The following is a 23,235-nucleotide window of genomic DNA, read 5'->3' on the forward strand; positions in this document are numbered from 1 at the left end:
CCTACATTATCCGTTGGGATTCTATATCGCTTGATGAGAATTTGACTTAAGAAGAGGAGCTTATCGCGATCTTGGATAGGCAGGTTCGAAAGTTGAGGTCGAAAGAGATTGCTTCGGTGAAGGTGTAATGGAAGCACCATCCTGTTGAGGAGGTAACTTGAGAGACTGAGTCCGACATGCGTAGCAGATACCCTCAGTTGTTCGCTGATTCAGGTATCTTTCTGCTCCCTTGGTATCTGATGTAACTACCTGCTTGGTCGTTATAGTCTTTTCAGCATTTTTGCCCCCTCTCCAGCATTGAATAGCTCAATTTGGACCGGAGGGGACCGTTGGCACGCTTCCCGAGGTCTCTAGATCGGATTCGGGCAACTTTTGTGAAATATAGGCTTAAAGTGAAAAATGGTTGACCCAAAGTTGACTTTTGGGTAAACGGACCCTTTTCAGAATTTTATCAATTCCAAGAGGTCCGGATGTTCATTTAGTACTTGGGTGTGTATTTGGTTCGGTTCCCAATCCACTCGGATGCATTTCGGGACTTGGGTTGGGAAATTAAAATTAAGGCATCGGGGGTTGACTCGGTCAATGAGACCTCCGTTGGAAATTTTGAATCCACGGGCGCATTCATAGCGCTTTTTTATGTGTGTCTATGTGTATGGTATGTGAGCAGATGGCCTCAAGAACTAGTCGAAAAATCGGATCGAATTGTGGAACTTGGGAAGTTTTCTAGTGTCTGGTGCCCGCTTTGGCGGTACCAGCACTGCGGCAGCGGTACTGCTGTGACGGTAACCCTGCCGATGTAGCGGTCCAAGCGTTTTAAGCTTAACCGCTGAAGCGGTCAGGTGACCGCTAGGGAGGCGCCGCTAGGGGGTTCCCAATACCGCTAAAGCGGGTGATGGACAGTTAGTAAAATTAATAAAGTATTAAAAGCCCTTAGACCCTCATTATTTCCCATTTCAAAATTAGAATCTTGGGGAACACTTCTTGGAGATAATTTGGAGACATTCTTGGAGGTAAATCTTACTTGTTCCTTTACTCTTCCTTTAACCATAATCATCTTAGATTTGCCCCTCCCCTTAATAAACCCATAGTGATGGGAGTTGAAAGAGGGTTTTGAAGAACATTTTCCCTAGGCTTATTAATGATAAATTGGTGATGTTTATGTTAGATTTTAATGAATCTAAGCTTGTTAATCATATATCCTTCCTTTTTAGTGTTGAATTTCGGAATCAAAGAGTTAGGGTTTATACCCAATTTGGGGGTTTTGCTTGAAATCAGAAATTAGGCTAATCCTTGAGTTAAATTAGCAATTAGTGGTTGGGTTTTGATCATCTAGTACTTAATTTGGCATTTTTCTTCTGAATTTCCTGTTTTGCACTTGTTGGCCCGTTTCCCCTATTTCTAGGGCTAGAATTGACCTAATTTGAATAGTAGCAATATTAGTATCATTCTTCATGACTTCTAATCTAGAATTCGATTATGCTTAGACTACTTTGGTTCTGAGGTTCAGCGGAAAGGCAAGGCAAAGAAGTGAGTTGTTGGTGTTGCGGTTCGGCCATCTAGGTAGGTTATAGCTTATCCTTGGTGAGACTTCGTATAGCGAAGCGCATATTTTGATTATATTGTCGGACACATCATATGAACCTTCGGGTATGAAGTCGGGTTGGATATTGCCTTAGGTTGGGCCCTGTTGCGTGTTTGGGGCTAGCCACCCTATTATGTGTAATTTGATTGTTCTATTGTACCGGCTTGATGGCATGAGCCGTTGGTAGATGTTGATTCTATTTTATCATCTTGATTATGTTATAGTTGGCATACCCATTGTTGGTATTTGTACTCGAATATATTGTTGGCGTACCCACGTTGGTACTTGTGATTCAGTTATATTATGGGCATACCCACTGTCGGTATGTTAGCGTACCTATTGTTGATACCTGTGATATTGAGCTTGATGATTGATGTGATTCATGCATTGCACGCACTCTCATTTTCATGATACATTGTTGTGGTATTGATGACACTGATGAAACACTTGATGAGCTGGGCTCAATTTTACTTGAGTGACGTGAGAGGCCGATGTCCGATGTTCATCCCGGAATCGTTGATGAGTGAAATTGATATTTGAGAGAACTCTTTTACTTGAGTGACGTGAGATTCCGATGTTCATCCCGGAATCGTTGATTACATGGCCGATATCCGATGTTATTTCCGGAATCATTGTTAGTGCATGGACTCCGCGGGTCCCCCAGGGTGGTGCCAGTGAGAAATCCCTGTGGGCAAAGATCCGGGGTCCCGTTTGTCTGTTGGGCAAAGATCAGGGATGGGTGGCACTTAGACTTCGCGAGTCACGCTGGATTGTGCTACCGAGACGTCGATATTTCCGTCCAGAGTACATGTGTACACCTCATTTGCTTGGCATTGCATTGCATTCATACACTACTGCATTGCATTGCATTATGACTTAGTTGAGATGTTTAGTGAGTATTGCGATGATTGGATTGGACTGTATATGTTCAGACTTGGCACACTTGGGATCAGATGCTTTACATAGGCGATGACTAATACTTGATTCTGACTTTGTTTTGACTGATACTTGTTGGTTTATTTGCTTATCTGCTTTATTATCTGAGTTGTGTTGGCTATGCTTAGTCGGCCGATGATGCCTACCAGTACTGTTGTTTGTATTGACCTGCACTTGCTGCATTCTTTTATGAATGCAGAGTATCAGGTTGGATCCACTTCTGTGACGCGTGGCTGATAGTCGCTTTAGCTTCCTATTTGAGTCTCCAGGGTGAGCATGGTCGTCCGCTGCTTTGAAGACTTTTCTATCTTTATGTCCTATTCTATTAAGAGACATAGACACCTTATGTATTAGTATTTCGGATAGTATTATTTCCCTGTTAGATGCTTTTGTGTTATTCATACTAGACCCTGGGGGTGTTGTTATTATTCCGCACTATTCTACTACTTCTATATCTATATCGTGAGACTTACTTATTTTTACTATTCTGCTACTTCATTTCATTCTTTTACGTATCTATGCATTGTTGGGTTGAGGGTTCGCTTACTGAGGTGGAAAGGTAAGTGCCCTCACGGCTTAGGCAAAAATAGGTCGTGACAAGGCCTAACTTTAGAACATAAAGTTGAACACCTAGGCCTTAAGGCAGAACTTTAGAAATTGACACAAAAAATATTACTCATTTATATTACTACTTTCCATAGGTAGAAAATATCACTGGTGTCAAATTTGTAGTGAAATATGAAAGTTATCAATATAATGTAAACATGAAGGACATGAGTTGTGATTGTTTGGAGTTCCAAACTGATGAGTTACCCTGCACGCATGCCATGACAGTTATAGATAAAAGAAGTTTGAATAAATCTACATACTGTGGAGACTGGTTCAAGAAACAAGCTTGGCAAGAGACATATTAAGGTGAAATCCTCTCAGTAGGAAATGAAGAATCATGGATTGTTCCACAAAACATCAAGAATATCAAAATAATCCCACCAAATGTAAAAATCAGGTCTGGAAGAAAACAAACGAAAAGATACTGTCCAATAGGAGAAACAACAAAGTACACGTACAGATATGGTAGATGCAAGTTCTTCGGACACACAAGGGAGTCCTGTAACCACAGTTCAGCTCTCAATCCGTATACAAGAAGATACAAGAAAAAAAATTGTGATGATCACATGGCACCATTATAAATACTTTAGAGGATTTTTATGAATAAAGTATGGATGATATGAAATTTGGTTATGCCTGAAAAGGAAAAACTTTGCTATAATCTCAAACAACTTATGCCTTATGGCATAATTATACTTTCCTCTATTACATCTATTCTTCTTCTTCTTTTTAATTAAATTTCTATCTTCTTCATGCTCCAATACTTAGGTTCCATAAAAGTTGGAAAAAAAAATCAGCAATTTTACTTATCCATTTTTATAATTTGTGCCTCTTGTGGCAGATATAACAGGTTTTGCCGACAAAAAGGGCAAAACAAAGTTGTTATCTCAAGAACTACAACCTGATAAGGCAAGTTATGCCTTAAGGCATAAGTTTAATGCAACTTATGCCTTAAGGCATAACTGTATTGTTTATTTTGTTGTTTTTAATTTCTTTTATATACTAAAAACAACAAGGATAAGAAAAACTTCATTCATAAAAATATTGAAAATAAAACGACAAATATAACAGAAAACTTCATTCATAATATTGAAAAATGATGAATATTACAATGATGATATTAAAATATAAAAAAAAAACCTAATCTATAACTACAATTTCCTGCTTCTTCATAACCACAAAGTCTAAGCCAATGTTGCTTTCACCAACCGTGAAACACAAAGTATCTCCTTCCTTAGATCCATTCGAATCAACAAAATGTTTCCAGCCTTGACAAAGGCATCTGTAACGACCAACTTTGTAGGTCATTCTGTAAACATTCTCACCAAAACCAACATCGGCTTCCATCTCACAATTTGGAGCCCAAACGCTACTAGGAAGGATTTGCAATGAAAGAACAAAATTAATATAACTACAATTACATAATTCTGCAGTAAAAAAAAAAAGAGAAGAAAATAAAAAAATTAGATAAAAATTTAGATACAAAAAATAAAACGTACAAAATCATCACTTTGAACATATGATTTCGTTCTCAAAATAGTCCATTGGGTTCATTTCAATCGGTTTTGTACTGCAATAATTTTCAATCTAAAATTTTCAGATGACAAAAATTGTTATTGTCATGAACAACAAAAGGGTCTTATTTATAATCTTTAGTAGTTGCAATCAAAGACATTATAGGTGTAATGAATGCCTTTGTGACTACCTAGTTTATTGAAATTAATACGTTTTTTTACTAGTCAACTGCTTAGTGCGACTGAATAAATTACTTTTATGACTTATCAAATCAAGTTCTGTCTTAAGGCCTAATTTTATATCCCAAAGTTAGTGAAGTTCTGCCTTAAGGCCTAATTTTATGTTCCAAAGTTGGTCAAGTTCTGCCTTAAGGCCAAAGTTTATGAGCCAAAATTAGTTAAGTTCTGACTTAAAGCATAATTTTATATCCCAAAAGTTACTCAACTTCTGCCTTAAGGCATAGTCAAATTTTTATATCCCAAAGTTAGTCAATTTCTGCCTTAAGGCCTAATTTTATGTTCCGAAGTTAGCCAAGTTCTGCCTTAAGGCCTAGGTTTATGTCCCATAGTTGGTCAAAATTTTATATCCCAAAATTAGTGAAGTTCTGCCTTAAGGCCTAATTTTATGTTCCAAAAGTTAAGTTCTACCTTAAGGTCTAATATTAGAGAAACTTGTGGTTTGATTATAATAAAGATACACTAATCATATTAGAGAAACTAAAATCAGTACAACAAAATGCCTAAAACGCCAAAAATACCTAAAAACAACAAAAAATTAAAAAAAACACCTAATCACTCTCATGAAACTCATCAACTTGTATGAGATAAGATGAAAGTGATAAGGATTCATTAGAAGAGGAATCGTCGAATATGATAATAGGAATTCTCAGGGAAAACACCCCTAAGGTCCATGAAAGCTATCTTAAGTACATTGAATTCATCATCCAACTCCTTCTGTTTTATTTTAACTAGTATAGTACCCGCGCGATGCACAGAAGATGCTAGAATTATTTTTTAAATAAGTGTTACTCCCTCCATTTCAAAATGTTTGTCTTAGTTTCCTTTTAATTTGTTTAAAAAATAATGTGTCTTTCCTTTTTTGACAACTTTTTTATTGTAACTTTTCACATGGCATGTTTAAGATCACAAAATTAAATGACATTTTAGTATATTATATTCATATTTAATTTAAGACCAAGAGATTCAAAAATCTTATTTACTTTTTAAAATTTTCTGCCAAGTTAAAATCAAACAAATATTTTAAAATGGAGGGAGTATCTTATCTGCTTGATCAGGTTTAATTTTTTATTATTGACCAGTCTTGAATTGTTTGTGAGATCGTGTGGTATGTGCAATAAGATTTAGAGGTTTGATAACATAAAATTTGTCAACAACTGGTTTTATAAGCTATTCCCACACATGCCAGAAGCACATTGTTATCTTTGTTATTACATTTTTGGTAATATAATAAACATGAAAATGCCTTCTTTGACATAAAATGTAGCCTTTAGTACTTCATGCAAAGAACTTAAAAGATAAAACGAAATCGAAATATCACCGCAACTAAGAATAATTTCCTAAGTAAAAATAAAATTATATTTCATCTCGCGTCATTTACATTATACTCAAGAATTTTTTCATTTCATTTGTGCTTGAATATATTTTTGGTAATCATTAAACTGTTCTTGTTAACAACTATTCAAAAACCTTCAATGCATTCCCATGGATAATAATAACCTGCAGAGATTAAAATAAGGGTACATCAAAATTGAGTCAAAATAATTTTAAAAAAAAACTTGAGCTCTGTTATTCAAAAAATTTAAACCTCAATAATCCACTATTGAAAAAGTCCATATGATAAGCAAAATTCAGTAAAGTTTGAAATTTCAACCAATACAAAAGTCCAGAAAATTCATGGCAAGAAAAAATATAATCTTTTTCCGCTCTATATTCAATTATAAGTTGCTTTATTTCGAGTAGATGGTAAATAAGAAAACATATTCTTTAAACAAACTTATTGAGTTACCATCAGCCTGCTTTCCTCTGAATATACCATCCAAAATTCTTTTCAAAACTTGATTAAACAGATAAATCATTATCATTATTAAATAACTAATAGAAACATAAAAAAGAAAGCACAAATAGCTTATAACATGATGACCATTAAACATTTACGTGGTATTAAAAAAAAAAGTTTAGATTTGAACACAGATTGTGGAAACAGTATAGGCAAGGCAAGATCTAAATAGAAATTTATAACGAACACCTATTAGGTTTATATCACATTCTCAAAATTCAAATTTAAAAGTTAACCGCCCAAATTCTAGGATTTATTTTTGTATCCAAATTCAAAATGTAAGAAATTAGATAGAATAAGTTTAAATTTGCAAAATTGCTTCATGGATTGAAGCCGCTACCCTCCTTACCAATCCTCCATCACCGGCCATCGTCTTACTCAAAATTCGAAAAATATCTGCAATCACACACAATTGTCAACTGCTTAATTACAGAAACTATGAAGAAAAGAAGAACAATAATATCAAACAGATAATTTAGATAGTTAGCGTATGAATTTTTTCGATAATCTAGCAAAATACATCATAAAAGATATACACCACCAAAACTTCAAATGGATTTGATAATTCTGAAAACTGCCTTCAGAATGAAAAATAAGATTTCAGAACCACAATTAGGTTGCCATAGTTCTTCCTTGCTACATCCTTTTATGCAGTTATCCATTCTTCTTGATCTTTTCTGCAAGTGAACAATACCAATAAACATCATAAAAAAAAATTAAAATTCTCCCTTTTATTTTCGCTTTTGAAAACCTCTTTAATAATGAGTAGTAATTACGGTACAGTTACCGTGTACTACGGATAATGCCTTCAGTTTTTTAACTTCTCCATAATTATAATATTGTTACCCCGTGTGTTCAGGATTTTGCTTATCTTTTCTGTTTTTAATCTTTCAGTTACTTTTTTTTTTTCTTTTTGTCTTTTCTTTTCATTCCTTTTTTTTTTTTTTTTTGCTTCTTTTATTTTTATTTTATTATTTAAAATATGAATTTTCTGGTAATGACACTTGTCATCATATCATGTTTTTGCCTCTCCTATTATATATAGATAGATGCTATCCATTAAATTAAGAATATTTATCAAAACTCTTTTGAGCTTGGCCTTATCAACCATAGAAGAATCACTAGACGAATCAAACTTCCTCGTCATCTTGTCAAATGCGGTATCAGTTCCATATTTCATACATTCTTTATTCAGACTTCTTTGGAAACAACCATCAGACAAAAATTTTGGTCTCATAGTTTCCCAATCAGATTTTATCAACTGCCACTTGTGCATGAGAGTTTTCATAGTTTCATTGCTTCAGCTTGAACTTGCATGATTCATTTTGAACCTGAAAGAAGAAATTATATTGAAAACTCTATTTTTTATTTTATTTTTTATCTTAATATGGCTATGTATATAATCAAAGAGATGATGTTATTTAGAGCATCACAAGACACCCTAAAAGAGGGTAGTTGAGTACTTACAAGTTCATTCAATATAGGTAGAAAAATGAATTCTACTGTTAAACAGGTAGTTGGCCAGCATAAGCATTGAATACAAAAATCCACCTCATTTTATAATATACACTTTTAAAAAACAAAGTTCTCACAGATTTTTTTTTGAAATTACAAACTCTGCCGCGAAAGGCAGACCTTCAGGTCAAAAAGAGAACAAACTCTGCCCGAACAGATAGACTTTGAATTTCATAACCAAAACAAAAAAAGTACACAAGTTGACCCAAGAAAATTATGCTAGAAGAGGCAGAACTTCGCGTTACAAAGAGAACAAAATTATGCCAGAAGAGGAAAACTTTGAATTTCATAACCAAAACAGAAAAGTACACAAGTGTTGCCCAAGAAAATTATCCCAACAGCGGAATAATTTGATTTTAAAAAATTAAAACAAAATTCCAAAAAACCAAATTTCACTTTTATCAACAAAAACATATTTTGTAAAAATGTCGAGATGTAATTTACAAGCAGAAAACAGAAAAAGTGATTACAATTTCGTACCAAAAAAAAAATCAGACTAAATCTTCTGTTTCTTGCTATGGTTGTTTTTCTTCTTGTTCCCAAAAATGCACTGCATGTCATTATGCTCATGGTAATCATGTTCTGCTGCTTCAGGAGGAGTCTCATAACCATCATCCAACTTGTTGATTTCATGATAAACAAGATTTATTGACCATGTCTTTATGTATTCCGTCAAATCAGCGGGATTCCAATCATTTAGATTTTCACCACTGATGAGCATATCAGCAAACTTGATGAGAAAACACCCGTAATTGTGATCTCTGAAAGTCGTAATGCAAAGTAGCTTAAGGACAGACAGAAAAGTAAAACATAAACAATAAAATTCATCTAAAGAAATTAGAAAAAAGGTCAAAAAAGTAAGGAAGATACATACGAGGCTTGCTTTGGACATTGAGCCCAAGTATACGTCAGCTCAATGAAATCAGTGTATGATGGCCTGTATGTGGTAAAATCAAAAGCTTCAAACAATTTGGGGAGCATAGCATAGTAGCACTCTACATGCTGAACCCTAACTTCATTATCCTCACTATCATTAAGTGAGTCATATTTTTCAAGTCTACGCTCATTTAGATGAAAAACTGCAAGTACATAGTGATGTATTTTCTTAAGATCATTAATGTATGGGCGCATCGGAATTAATACCCCGTCAGCATTCCCAGGACATACACTTGGGGTTTTCCCCTATAAATCCAATCAACGAGCAAGAAGACGTTATCAGTTACCCCTGGAGTATTAGGCCAGCCAAAAGAAGATTTATCTTCAAGAGCAATGTATGTATCCGTTTCAAATTTGAATATTTGATCAAATATTATATTTGTGCATGCGCACTTAATGACATTATTAGATGGGGGATGATACATCATCTTTTTCCCCAAATAGTACATCATCACATTAACATGCTACATCAAGTAAAAAATCAAAAGATACAAAGTCAAATCAGGGGTAAAGAAAAAAAAAATCAACAAGTAATACAAAAGAAACAAAAAGCAAGAAAGAAAAAGACCATCACGAACCTCATCATCAAGTGCATACATGTCATGGTACATTTCTAGAACAAACATCCTTAAAGAGGGTACAAAATCGCCCAATTTAAGCTTTTCAGTAACTAAGATCACTTGAGGAGGGTAGAATTATTCGTTTGTAGCCATCGTCCCAGTCGCCTCTCTCTTTCCGAAAACCATGAGGGAGATTATTGTAATCAGTAGAAGCATACACCTAGGTGGAGGGGTGTCGACTACTGCCCTTTTTTTCTCTGACCTCTTGTCTTCAATGAAGAGAATACTTTCTCTTGTCGATGTGCTTGTTGCACAACAAGAGGGGTTTGAATATTAGAAGCCGATTCCACGGCACAAGAAGCGAGATCCATAATTTGTTCTAATTCAACATTAGGAAATCCTTGCTAGGGTTGGGAGTATCAATCCCTGCATCACAATGAACAGACTCCCTAGGAGTACCCCCTAAGTATGCCGCACAGGTTCCCTTCTCAACGGAATAACGAATTCAAGAGGCTCCTCGTGTACCACACCAGCGAAGATAATCTGTGACTTTTGACCACCCTCATTAGACTATTCATCAGGCAAATTCACTGATTTATCTTCAACCGTTGAACACTCAACATTTTCAAGCACATCACCGGTGACTTGAACTTCAACCAATTCAGGAAGATGATCCAAAACCAATGGATCACCTCTCTTCTCTTATTCTATCTCCAACAGGAGATTCAATTTGTTTAGATGTCATTGTCGTATCACTTGGCACACTAGCTTATCTTATTCTATCTTTAACAGGAGATTCAATTTCTTCATATGCCATTACTGTAACGACCCGTTCTGTCTTTACGGTGAATTTTGAAATATTCGTGACACCGGCTCCCGAAGACATGCTTGAGCCTTCCCTTGCAACTTGGGAACCGTTAACTTAATCGAAAAATCGTATGATTTGCACGTAAAGAATTAGATCGGGGCCCCCAAGCCCAGCTTTGACGGCTTTAGCGGCATGCACATCACCCCAGCGGTGCCATACTAGCAGCTTGTCTGCCGCAAAAGCGGCAGGGCAGAGAATTCCATTCGACCGCCTCAGCGTCACTTTTGACGCAGAAGTGGTACCGTCGAAGCAGTGACGAGACCGCCGCAGCGGTCATGAGCAGTGATTCCACCTATTTAAGTGACATTTTGGGAATTAGCTTCATTTCTCAAAACCCTAGAGGGTCCAACCGTCTTTGGAGTAATTTTGGAGTAAAAATGATACTTCCTTGGGAAAGATTATCCTCCTAACCTCTTCCATCCATTCTCCCAACATTGATTCTTTTTAAGGATCCTTGTCTAGAATCACAAATGGGTAGCTCAAATCTCTTAAATTCCAAATGATGAACCTTTGTCCTTCTTGATATAAAAGTCCTTGGAATATTTTCCTATGCTCATCATCCTAACATGATTCCCAACCTAATCCTTCACCGATCCCATTAAAATACATATGGGTCTCTATTTTAGATCTTAGAAATGGGTTTCTTGAAATAAGCCTAAAATGACAATTTGACCAAATCAGTAACTTGAGTAGGGTCATGAATGTCCTAAATGAAGGATGAAAATGAAGGATGATTTATCAACTAGCGTTGTGATAGTGAGTTTTTAGGTAGGATAAAATTCCATGTCTACCTTAGCATTTTCGAAGTCTTTGGGAAGGACCCTAATGGTGAATTCTACTCTTGAGTCTCATGGTTGTCTCCGAGCTTTTCATATCGATTACACGGTGGTGATTAATTGAGGCGTCATTGGATGTTCGTGGCACCCACTCTGCCATGAGGTAGGTTATGGTTTCCTTTCGATAGACTCCGGTTAGTTTTCCTTATTGTTGTGTAGAAGAAACGGAGAATGCATGTATAGGAATCGGAGGTTTGGGATGGAAATTTAGGATGGTGTTGTTGTGTGCGACTTGTTTGTTCGGGCTTGTGGCCTGTAGACTCCTTAGGTATTGATGTGGCCTTGTTGATTATCGATGGATTTATGTGACTTAGGAGTAGTGGACGGAATCTAATTATGCCTATCGATGAGATTATTGTATGAATCTAAGCGCTAGCAGGGAATATAAAATGAATCACGATAGTGAATGATATCCTAGTTAAACGGTGACGAGTGATTCGAGTGTAGGGTGAGATTCTTATCCTAAGCAAATATGTTGATTAGGGAAATGGTAATACCGTATGTTAAATGATTGACTTGATGCTTGTTGGGGCTAGCCATCTCGTTATGTATGTTTGATTGTTCAATTGTGTTGGCTTAATGCCATGTGTAGTTGGTAGATATCAAATTCTGCTTGTTGTCCTGGTTCGGATAAGGTTGACATACCCGTTGTTGGTATTTGTACTTGGATACATTGTGGGCGTGCCCACTGTTGGTATGGTGATGTGATACGTTGTTGACATAACCGTTGTGTTATTTGTGATATTGAGATTGACTATTGGTGATTGACATATGCATTGCACGCATTCTCTCATATTTATCATGCATGGTCGATATCCAGTGATGAACCGGTATCGTTGATTGAGCGAAACTAATATTTGATAAACTCTTTTGCTTGAGTGATTGTGAAAAGGTTGATGTCTGAAGATCCATTCAAGAATCGTTGTTTATATGAAACTGATACTTGATAAACTCTTTTCCTTGAGTGATTGTGAGGAGGCCGATGTCCGAGGTTCAATTAGAATCGTTGATTTATGAAACTAATATTTGACAACTCTTTTGAGTGATTGTGAGGAGGCTGATGTCCGATGGTTATATTCGGGTATCATTGTTGCATGGCCAATTCCGATGTTATTCTGGAATCATTTGTTAGTGCATGGGATCCGTGAGTCACCCAGAATGGTGCCGGTGAGACTCCCCCTGTGAGCAATTAGCCAGAGTCCCGTCTATCTGTTTGGCAAAGATCCGGGACAGGTAGCACTTAGACTTCGCGAGTCACACTGGGTTGTGCTACCGAGATGTCGATATTTCCGTCCGGAGTGCATGTGTACACCTCATTTGCATAGCATGGCATGACATCACATTCATACCGTTATTGCACTGCATTGCATTATGACTTGAGTGAGATGTCGTGATGACTGTATTATGACGATTGTGTTATTGATGATTCTGTTTTGTAATGACTCTAACATAGTGATTGGTTGGACCGGAAGTACTCAGACTTATCATATGGGGTTTAGATGCTATACATAGGTAATGATGAACATTTGGACTCGATTCTTGTGACTTATATTGTTGACCTGTGCCTGTTAAATTAGTCTAAAACTATTAGTGTATTGTGTTAAGCAAGGTGGACCCTAAGGTGTCGTAATAAAGAGCTCGCTCCTAAAACACGAACGAGCGACTTAAGAATGGTAAGGACATTGAGAACTTGTATGGAGGTTTGGCCAGCTTATAATTCATTAAAGATTAGTTGTGACCTAATTATATTGAAGTTGTGATCTATTGTTTTTGGGATATGTGAGTTGATATGGTGATTATCCTTGTTATTCGTGAATTGTTTACCAATATGTACTACTAACCGTTGTCGGCCTATGATACTTACTCAGTACCCATGTCTGTACTGATATTGCACTTGCTACACCCTTTTGGGTGTAGATTGTTTCAAGTGATTGATCGAAGTATATGTGGAAGTTATGCGGTGCTTCTTTGGAAGGCCTCCTCCCATTTCATTCCGGGATTGGAGGTTGAGTCTTAGAATATGATATCATTCTGAAATTTACTTAGTCGTTGTTGTATTAGTCTAGACCAGGTCATGGGAAAATTTTATCGAGTCTGTAAAAATGTATTGTCAAATTATGTAACATTCGAGTTAGTATTTATAAATGAAATTCCGTTGTTTTTCTTAATTTCCAAATGCTTTTGAAAGGAAAGTTATGTGATTGGAATGATATATAAACGAGAGGGTTCGCCTACCAAGGTGGGAAAGTAGGTGCCCGCACGAGCCTGATTTGGGTCGTGACAATTACCATATCAGCTGGCACACTAGCTTCCCTTATTCTATCTCGAACAAGAGATTCAATTTCTTTAGATGCCATTACCATATCAGCTGGCACACTAGCCACTCTTATTCTATCTCCAAGAGGAGATCCAATTTCTTCCAATACCATTACCGTATAAGATGGCACAGTAGTTGGTTAAAGAGGATTTGAATAACCCTCCTCTCTTGTTCCATCTTCAACAAGAGATTGAACTTCATAGATGCTTGTTTAGTATCAGGTGCTTTGGTAGTTGTTTCAATAGGATCTGACACCACTGAATCGCACACTTCTATTCTTTGTTCTCCAACAAAAGATTCAACTTGTTGAGATGGTGTTTGAGGAGTAGGATCCGGCATCAATAAATCACTGTCTTCTCTTCTGCCATCTCCAATAGAAGATTCACCTTGCTGAGATGATAATTCTGTATCACCTAGCACAGTAGAAGTTTGAAGAGGATCCAACAAAAACGGATCAACCTCTTCTCTTGTTCCATCTCAAATAACTAGGACACAAGATTCAACCCTTGTTTTAGGAGAATACACCACTTCATTCTGCGCCTGTACGTCGGAACGAGGAGTAGAGCGTGGAATTTCTTGCGCAAACATTTTCTCTTATATGCAACAACACTTCTTGTTGCACTGTGAGAAGCTACATCAGTTTGTTTAATTCCTTGTTCAGTATGAATACAGGGAAGATCATCCAAATTAACTCCATGAGTGACTACTTCAGTAGAAATCGCTTGCAAACCTTCCAAATTAGCTAGTTACCTACCCTCAGTAGCATATCCTGTGCCATCCACAGAACTCCTATCACCAAAAACTGAAACAGATGATTGTTCAATATCAGCAGTCTCTTGAACCGTACTTTTGCACAACGGAATGTCGAGCAACATATCTTGTTGTCCTCTTTCTACCCTATTCGATAGGTGAAGACACTATTAAATGATCAAAATGTTGAGAAACATCATCAGCACCGCTAGCGCTTTCCGATTGGAAAATTAAACCTGGTTTTTTAAGAGCAGTAATTAGTCGATCCATACGTTGCTTCTCCTTCTTTTGATTATCCAAAATCTTGTCCAATTTTCTATCACAAACTTTCTCCAAAAACTATACAAAAAACAAATAGAGGAAAGTTTTAATAAATTACAAACTTTAAAAGAGAACAACTTATTCCTATAGAGGCAAAGTGCCATTTTCAGAAGTTAACTACAACTGTACAAGTGTTACATAAAAGTTATGCCTATAGAGGCAGGCAAACTGGACACAACTTATGCCTATAGAGGCAAACTTCAATTTCAGAAGTTAATATAACTATACAAGTTTTACACGAAAGTATGCCTATGGAGGCAGAGTATCAAATTCACAAGTTAAATAAAACTATATAAGTGTTACACAAAGTTATGCCTATAGAGGCAGGCAAAGTATACACAACTTATGCATATAGAGGCAAAGTTTCAATTTCAGAAGTTAATATAACTATACAAGTTTTATGCAAAAGTTATGCCTGTAGAGGCAGAGTTTCAAATTCACAAATTAACAAAACTCTACAACTATTACACAAGTTATGCCTATAAAGGAAAAGTTTCAATTTCAGAAGAAAAAAAAAAGGACACATCTAAAGAAAATGAGATTCAAAAGAAAATACAACAATAGCCCAAAAAAAAACACAAAATACGTATCTCAACACGACGCTCTAGAGAAGAGCTTTGATTGACATTTTGAGCATTTTTCTTATGGCCTCGATCAACCACTCCTTTATCTCGCCATTCAAATAAAGAACAGACAACAATAAATAAGAAGCACAGCAAACATAAAACGAATTGAACTGGAAAAACATAGTAAAAGATGATAAAAGAAATGTAAAGAACCATTACCTTTTTATAGTTCTCTTCATCGAAAAGCAACTTTTTTAAAGTAGAAAATTATGGAGCACGCCCTGTGTGGACACATGATAGCATAGTAGGTTCTTCAACTTTGCCAACAACCTCACAATTTGTATCGCTATACAATTTCCACCTAGCCCAGACCCAAATCATAAAAGCATGGACAAACCCAACAAGATGATAATTCTTTGGGGCGTTTTTGGCCCTTGTGCAAAAATACTTCTGAGTGATTTGAAAAGCTCAGAAAAACACTCAGACCCCCAATTATACTGCTCAAATAACTCAATATTCTCTATATAAACAATATGCTTCCACTGCACAATCTAATCATCTCTACCACCAAATTATACACGACCTTGAATATATACCTCAACTAGTATCACAGCATCAAGGTTTGTCTCAATTATCCTACCAGGATTTTTCATCATAGCCCTTACCTTATTCATGTCCAAATTCTTTTTACCTTCCTCAATTTGAAAATGCTTTTTCAATAGATAATTGTCATCCGTTTCCTGAAATATATACCTCAACCAGTGGCTCTCTTAAACACTGCCTCTATGAATCTCACAACCTTCCCATTCAAATTAAAACACATGACATTGAATTCAGTAGTGCGAACTTCCGACAACAAAAGACAAGTCAACAGGACTCTAGACAGCGTCACATTGTTCAACTGCATAACTTTTCCAAAAGGACGCGCTTTTGATAGAAATTCCTCTACAGTCTTAATAAAACTTTCATCCCCTCTCCACGCAACAATAATATGTGGCCAATCATTCGGGTGGATAGAATGTCATCATCGTTGTCACTTATGATTTAAGACACTGAAATTAGAAAAGAAAAAAAAAATATCAATTAGACATAAAAACACAAAATAAAACCCCACAAAAAACTCCAACACATACCCATTAAAAAATCAGGATAAACAGATGCATTTTGAAAAAACAATGAAAAAAAAACCACAAACAAAATTCTATAAATATTAAAACACATACACAAACAGTTGAAGGAGAAAAAATATCACAAAACATAACTATTAAGGGAAGCTAACACTTCAAATGGAACTTCAATAAGAGAATTCAACTTTGAAAGTGAAAATGGAACTTGAAAACCGTCACAAACACCAAATTGCTTCTAGAGTTTTCAAAATTGAGAAAATGAATTGTAAAATGAAGAAAAAAATGAAAGAGCAGGCAACTTATATATCTCACAAAAAACTTTAAAGCTACCCACGTGCACAGGGATTAAAATTCTCACATGCACTAAATTAGGCCTTTAGGCAGAGTTTATGTGTGACCAAAATGAAAGTTCTGCCTGAAGAGGCATAACTTAGATTACACCCAAAAAGTAAAAGTATTTTATACACTCATGTAGCAGTGACATAAAACCACAAAAAAAAAAGGTATAAAGAGGGATGAAACTCACTGCAAAATATTAGTTTTACTATACGTAAATCCAAAAAAGATGGATTTTTTCTTTAAATAGAAAGCAGTTTCAATTTACACATGATGAATTGTTTAAAGTAAATGGTAAAAGAACGCGTGTATACATTTCGAAAAGATGAAGGAAGTGGGTGTACACCTTTAAAAGATAAGGGTGTGGCTACATGGTGAGTAGTAACAAACACATTTATTATTGTACGAGTTCACTAAAAAGTGAAAAGACCCAAAGTTTGCCAGATAAGGCAAACATACACTAGGGAGTTTGAAAATTTTATGCCTTAAGGCATAAGTTGAATCATCTGCATGCACTTCTATACGCGTATAGACAAAAAAAACTCCAAAGTCTGTCGGTTCAGGTAGAAATACACTAGGGAGCTTTGGAAAAGTTATAGCTTAAAGCATAAGTTGAATCATCTGGATGCCCTTCTATACACATATAGAAAAAACTAGACTTGAAGACTATAAACCAATATACATCATTGGAAAAAGGAAAACATAATAACATAACACTTGCCTTCATAAATACACAAATAGGTGTACAGTATTGTGCTATGCATAACACAAAAAATATAAAAAGAAAACAACAACAATTCACTTTCCTAATTCTTCCGTAGTACAAAGACATATCAGTCCCAGAACTCAACCGTTTCTCAACTAGACTATCTTCCGGTGTAATCAACTCCCAACAAGGAAAACCATAATCATCTTTGTTTCCATCTTCACATCTCTAACATTTACTAGGAAATTCATCAGCTGCTGCTAGTTCATATAGATTTTGTGACGAAAGCCCTTCATTAGAAGCAGGTGTCTTCAAATCAACAATGCTGCATCTAACTACCTCATCTAGTTTTGCAATAATTGATGCATGACGTGTTGCACGCTCTTCCTTTTCTTTTGTAATTTCCATTTTGACCTGAGAAAGTGTTTGAGTTTTCTCAGACAACTGACTTGATGTAGAAGCAGCAGCATCACAAAGAATATGCAGCATGGGGGCAGGCTCATTTGTCGCAGAAGTTGCTTTACAATGCGTATCCTTCGGAAATTGCTGCAAATCTTCTTGAAAATGTTGATCTAACTTGACCTCATCATTCACTGAATCACCTAAAACTGATTGTCTTTTACCAGACCCACAAGCTAAACATGATTTGTTTTCACGATGGACTCGAACTAAACTCTCAATAGCACAGAAACAAATCTACTTTCCAAACTATCAATTCTACTTTCTAACTAAGTCCTTTCGACACTTTCAGCAGCTGCTACACATGACTTGATTTCATCATGTACACGAACTAAACTATCAACAACTTTATATATTGCATTTCAATCCAATTCTTCAACAAGGCTATTCAAACAATCCTATAAAAAGGACAAAAAACACAAAAAATAAGTAAGAATAATACATGTAAACTAATAATAACAAAGTAAAACCAAAAAAATATATATATATATATATATAATAAAAAATAAAATCATACCGTGACTTGTGTGACAATAGTAAATAGTTCATCTTCCAATTGCTTTTTCACACTGGACATAACACCCTATATAAATAAATAAAATAAAAGAACATGTACTGTTAGGTCTGAAGGCAAACATTAACTAAGGAGTTTTGAACAAATTAGGCCTGAAGGCATAGGTTGAATCACAGTTCTACCTTCTAAGGCAGCATTTTAGATTCCAAAAGTTAGTGAAGATAGGTCTTAAGGCATAGCTTTTGAGCAAGTTAGGCCTGAAGGGAAAGGTTGAATCACAGTTATTCCTTCTAAGCAGCATTTTAGATTCCGAAAGTTAGTGAAGTTAGGCCTTAAGACATAACTTTTGAACAAGTTAGGCCTGAAGGCTGAGGTTGAATCATAGTTTTGCCTTCTAAGGCATGAAAAAAAATTACGACTTACATCAAGTATGTGATCAATTAGTTGAGATGGAAAAACCACACTGGAAGAACAAGAGCTTGATTCAATAGGAAATTGAAGTGCAAGTGCATAATGGTGCCTCTCTTGTTCCGTAGCAACAATAGTATGGACATTATAACGATTGAATCTCTATGACACAATACAAAACACATCACACATACAAAAACAAAAATAACAAAAAAGCAAAAAGACAGAAACAACAACAACAAAAAAAACATATATTTTGAGCATGAAAGAATTCTCAGTAATAACAAGATAAGAAGCTTGCTTTGACGGAGCCCAGCACAACATACGAGGAAACTTCAGATCCTTGTACTTTCAAAATCCCCGAAAAATAGGAAAAACTTTCAATGGCCACACGTTTAGAGCATAAGGAAACCCGTTAATCATATAACTCAAATGACTACCAAATGGCATGGTCTTGAAAGTCCTCAAACAACCACAAAGAGACCGTACGAACCAATCAAAACCAAGAGTACCCCAAGGATAAGATACCCGAAGAACATTATCATCAATTATCTTCATTATATGATCTTTAACAAAAGATTGCTCATCACAATTACCCTCTCCACTATAAAGACCTCAGCAAGCCTAATAATATCACTATATTTTGCCCAAAAATCAACAGGCCGATTAGTTGAACGAATCTGTAAGAACCTCCTGAGATCACACAACTTTATTCTTTTCTCATTTGCGAAATAGTGTTTCAACAATCTGTTTGGTCTGGTAGACACAACACTTAAATCACTAGCACAGGAATCAAAACCGATAATAAGATGGAAACACTCGCAATAAAATACACACTTATGACCAAAAACCTTAAAGTTTAACAAACTATTAGTACTAGAAGCAAGTTGGGATAAAATCAAGCAATGGAAAATATTGCACACAAGTGGACATCACCCAATTCCATAAAATGTCCAAACACACCCTTTTTTAGCAACTCCAAATGAGAGACACTCAAAAATAACATAATCAAATCTTTAAATTGAAAATCTCCACTCCAGAGACCATGTGCTTCAAACCAATGTTCAAACTTAACCTAACGATCTTCTTCCTATAAAAGAAAAATTAATATGAAGAGAACTCAAGTTAGGCCTTAAGGCATAACTTTAGATGCCAAAGTTAATCAAATTAGGCCTTAAGGCAGAACTTTAGATTTCAAAGGTAGTCAAGTTAGGCGATAAGGCAAAACTTTAGAATCCAAAGTTAGTCAAGTTAGGCCTTAAGGCAGAACTTTAGATTCCAAAGTTGTCAGGTTAGGCCTTAAGGCCTAACTTTAGAATCCAAAGTTAGTCAAGTTAGGCCTTGAGGCATAATTTTAGAATCCAAAGTTACTCAAGTTATTAAAAAAGAAAGAAACAATTAATGTATACCATAATACAAAGAGTTACTGGACTTACAAATAAAAAAATCACCTGAATCATAGAAGAAAGAGAATAGGCAAAAGTTCAGTTTCATAAACAAAAAAACTACACAAAGCCATAACACAAAACATGATGCAACAGAAACACTTACAAAAATAACTTATTCATAAATTATGCCCGAATAGGCATAAGTTTAGTTGCATAAAACAGAAAATTAGACTTGGGGAGGCAATATACATCAGACAAACACATACTCTTCATCATTATCCAACATTCTTAACAAAAATCACACAAAAACCATAAAACTGATGGTTAGAACGCAAAACTTAGAACATTGAACACAAAGAAAACTAAAGCACTTATCAAAATCCACAAAGCAGAGCAACAACATAAAACGAATAAAAAAACCAACAAATACAATGAAAACATGAATTAACCATAAAATTTTATTACAGAAACTTTGACAAAACACTAAAATGATAGTTTACAATTAGAAACGATCAATTACATACAAAAAATTTATTAAAAAAAAAAAATCAAACAAACATGAAAATATACATACAATCAACAAAATCGAGTACAAAAACAACAATATTAACAGTTATTAAAAATTGAAACGAGCTCAAAATATAAATTCGTACCTAAATATCCGGACAGATAAAAAGAAAAAACACAAAGAGGGATAAGAAAAACAAGTGAGAAACACGAAAAAACAAAAAAATAACGAAATAGAAAGGGTTCAATCAGGTAACGGTAATTTCATCCAAAAAAGTTCATTAAAACATGAGGAAGTGCAAAATTTAAAGACAATGTAAACATGCGTTCAATTATAACATGTTATAATTTGAGTAGTAAAATATTGATAAATTTAAGACACTGTACATGTATTTCACCTTTTACATCACTTAAAAAGGTCCTCGTACCACAGTCCATGAGTATAAGTGGAGTATATGTTTAGAATATTTTTTTAAAAAAAGGTTTTCCTGGAGGCTTTTGAACTGGAAAAAAAAAAGATTTTAGTTTCTGGAGAATAAAAAAACCAACAATTCAAAAGTATGTATTGTTGCATTGCTTATGGTTTTTATCAGCTTGTCTTTAGCAAAGCAAAACTATTTCCTAATTGATTGGATCAGAAGAATTATTAGATAGATTATATATAATGATGACCCACAAGTGTGGCTCAGTTGGTTGAGCATGTGGCTTTCATAATGGGGGTCTCAGGTTCGAAACTCCCTGCTTACAACAGTAGGGAATTTGCCTTCTGGGTCGAGCTCATTGCACGAGGCTTGCCTAGTGCGGGTTATCTCTCATGTGTGATTTTTGAGCTATTGCACAGGAGCTCGGTTTACCTTGTGCGCACCCGAAGGGTAGTGGCTGCGGGTTCCTATGTCATAAAAAAAAAAAAAAATTATAATGATGATCTTAGTTTTTCATCATTGTCTTTTACTTTTATAGTTTTTCATTAGCTTTTTTTAGTTACATTCCGTTCATGGTTCGTATAGCCCATTTTTCAACCTAATCTAAATATAACAGTATGTCATTAAATAATTTAAAAAAAAAAAAAAAAAAATCTTTACCCAATTATTATAAAAATAACACTATTGTTCAGTTTCTTTTTTTGGTTTTCTACCCGGTGTCCTATATTCGCATTGAAGGCATTTGGTTAAGGGAGGAACAACCATATCCACTGCACCACATCCTTTGGTGTGGTATATTGTCCAGCTTTCCAATATCACCATGTCTCCCTTTTAAAAAAAAAATAAAATTAGTAACTTTTGATAGTAAAGCAAAGTTGAGCGACTCTTTAGTTACAAAAAACTAGTTTAATGATTTCTTTTAATACTTAGGACAAGTTGAGTGACTTTTTTATTAAGAAAAAGATCCAGATATACCTCTGCACTATACGATTTAAAGCAAATATGCCCTCCATAAACAATGGCTCAAACATACACTTTTCAGGTGAGTGTAGTGAATACATTAATTTTAAATTTATTTTTCAAAATTTTTAATTAAAATAAAATCCATGTGGATTTAATTATATTCCCCCCTTTAATTAAATACTTCTCGTAAAGTTTAAGGGTATACTTAATCCTTCTCGTAAAGTCCAGGAGTTTATTTAATCATTCTCAAAAAATTAAATTTTTTGGCCTTCTTTAACTCAACGCCTAATTTGAGTTTATTGCTTTGATAATCAAATTTTTTTCTCTCTCATCTGCTTGTCAAATCAACCATAGATGCTAAAAAAAAACCTTATATATGTAGATGCAAAGAATTTATTGCAATTAATTTGATATAAAAAATTATTAGAATTAATAAAGATCTTGAGATTTTGAGAGGCCCTTTTGAGTTTCACCATTTGTCTAATCAAGTTTATGATCATCGTCTCGCTCGAAAACCAGGTCGTCCGTGCCTGCCCATTTTGTCTTGCCCTAAGTGGAATGGCTCTCTTAGTTATGTCGTGCCCCAACCTGAGTCCCAACGTCTGTTTTTCTCCACCCGCAGCCTAATAAGTTGGCAAAGCCAACACAAGATTAGTGATAGGTTGCACAACCTACTACCTATCCTATGCGTATTCAATTCTCGCTTATAGGATAGAACATGTTACTGTACGTGTTCTATGCTATCGTCTTTGCGGAATAAAACTGCAGGTAAGTAAATGACACACAATATTTACGTGGAAACCACTCGGATCAAAAGGTGATAAAAACGATGACCTACAAACCTGTAGGATTTTCCCAACAACTTCACTACAATTGAGCCAACTACAAATTAAGTTACACACTCTGCAACCTAATCCCTACAATAGCCTTGCTACCCAAACTCTGACTAGCAAGCTAACTTCAAGTATTAAACTCCTACTTGAAGTTGCAACATTTGTATCTACTTTAATGCTTCTAT

At 35.3% G+C, this 23,235-nt stretch overlaps 1 long non-coding RNA gene across 1 annotated transcript; it reads right to left on the reverse strand.

Moving 5' to 3' along the window:
• Positions 1–9,872: 9,872 nt before the first annotated feature.
• Positions 9,873–16,002, reverse strand: LOC132056602 (uncharacterized). Its single transcript, XR_009414857.1, has 3 exons — positions 15,607–16,002; positions 13,722–15,491; positions 9,873–10,548 (listed from the first exon to the last, which is right to left on the reverse strand). It is a non-coding gene; the product is annotated as an uncharacterized LOC132056602 (long non-coding RNA).
• Positions 16,003–23,235: the final 7,233 nt, after the last annotated feature.

Source organism: Lycium ferocissimum, chromosome 5 (assembly GCF_029784015.1).
Source record: "Lycium ferocissimum isolate CSIRO_LF1 chromosome 5, AGI_CSIRO_Lferr_CH_V1, whole genome shotgun sequence".
In the NCBI taxonomy this organism is placed as follows: domain Eukaryota; kingdom Viridiplantae; phylum Streptophyta; class Magnoliopsida; order Solanales; family Solanaceae; genus Lycium; species Lycium ferocissimum.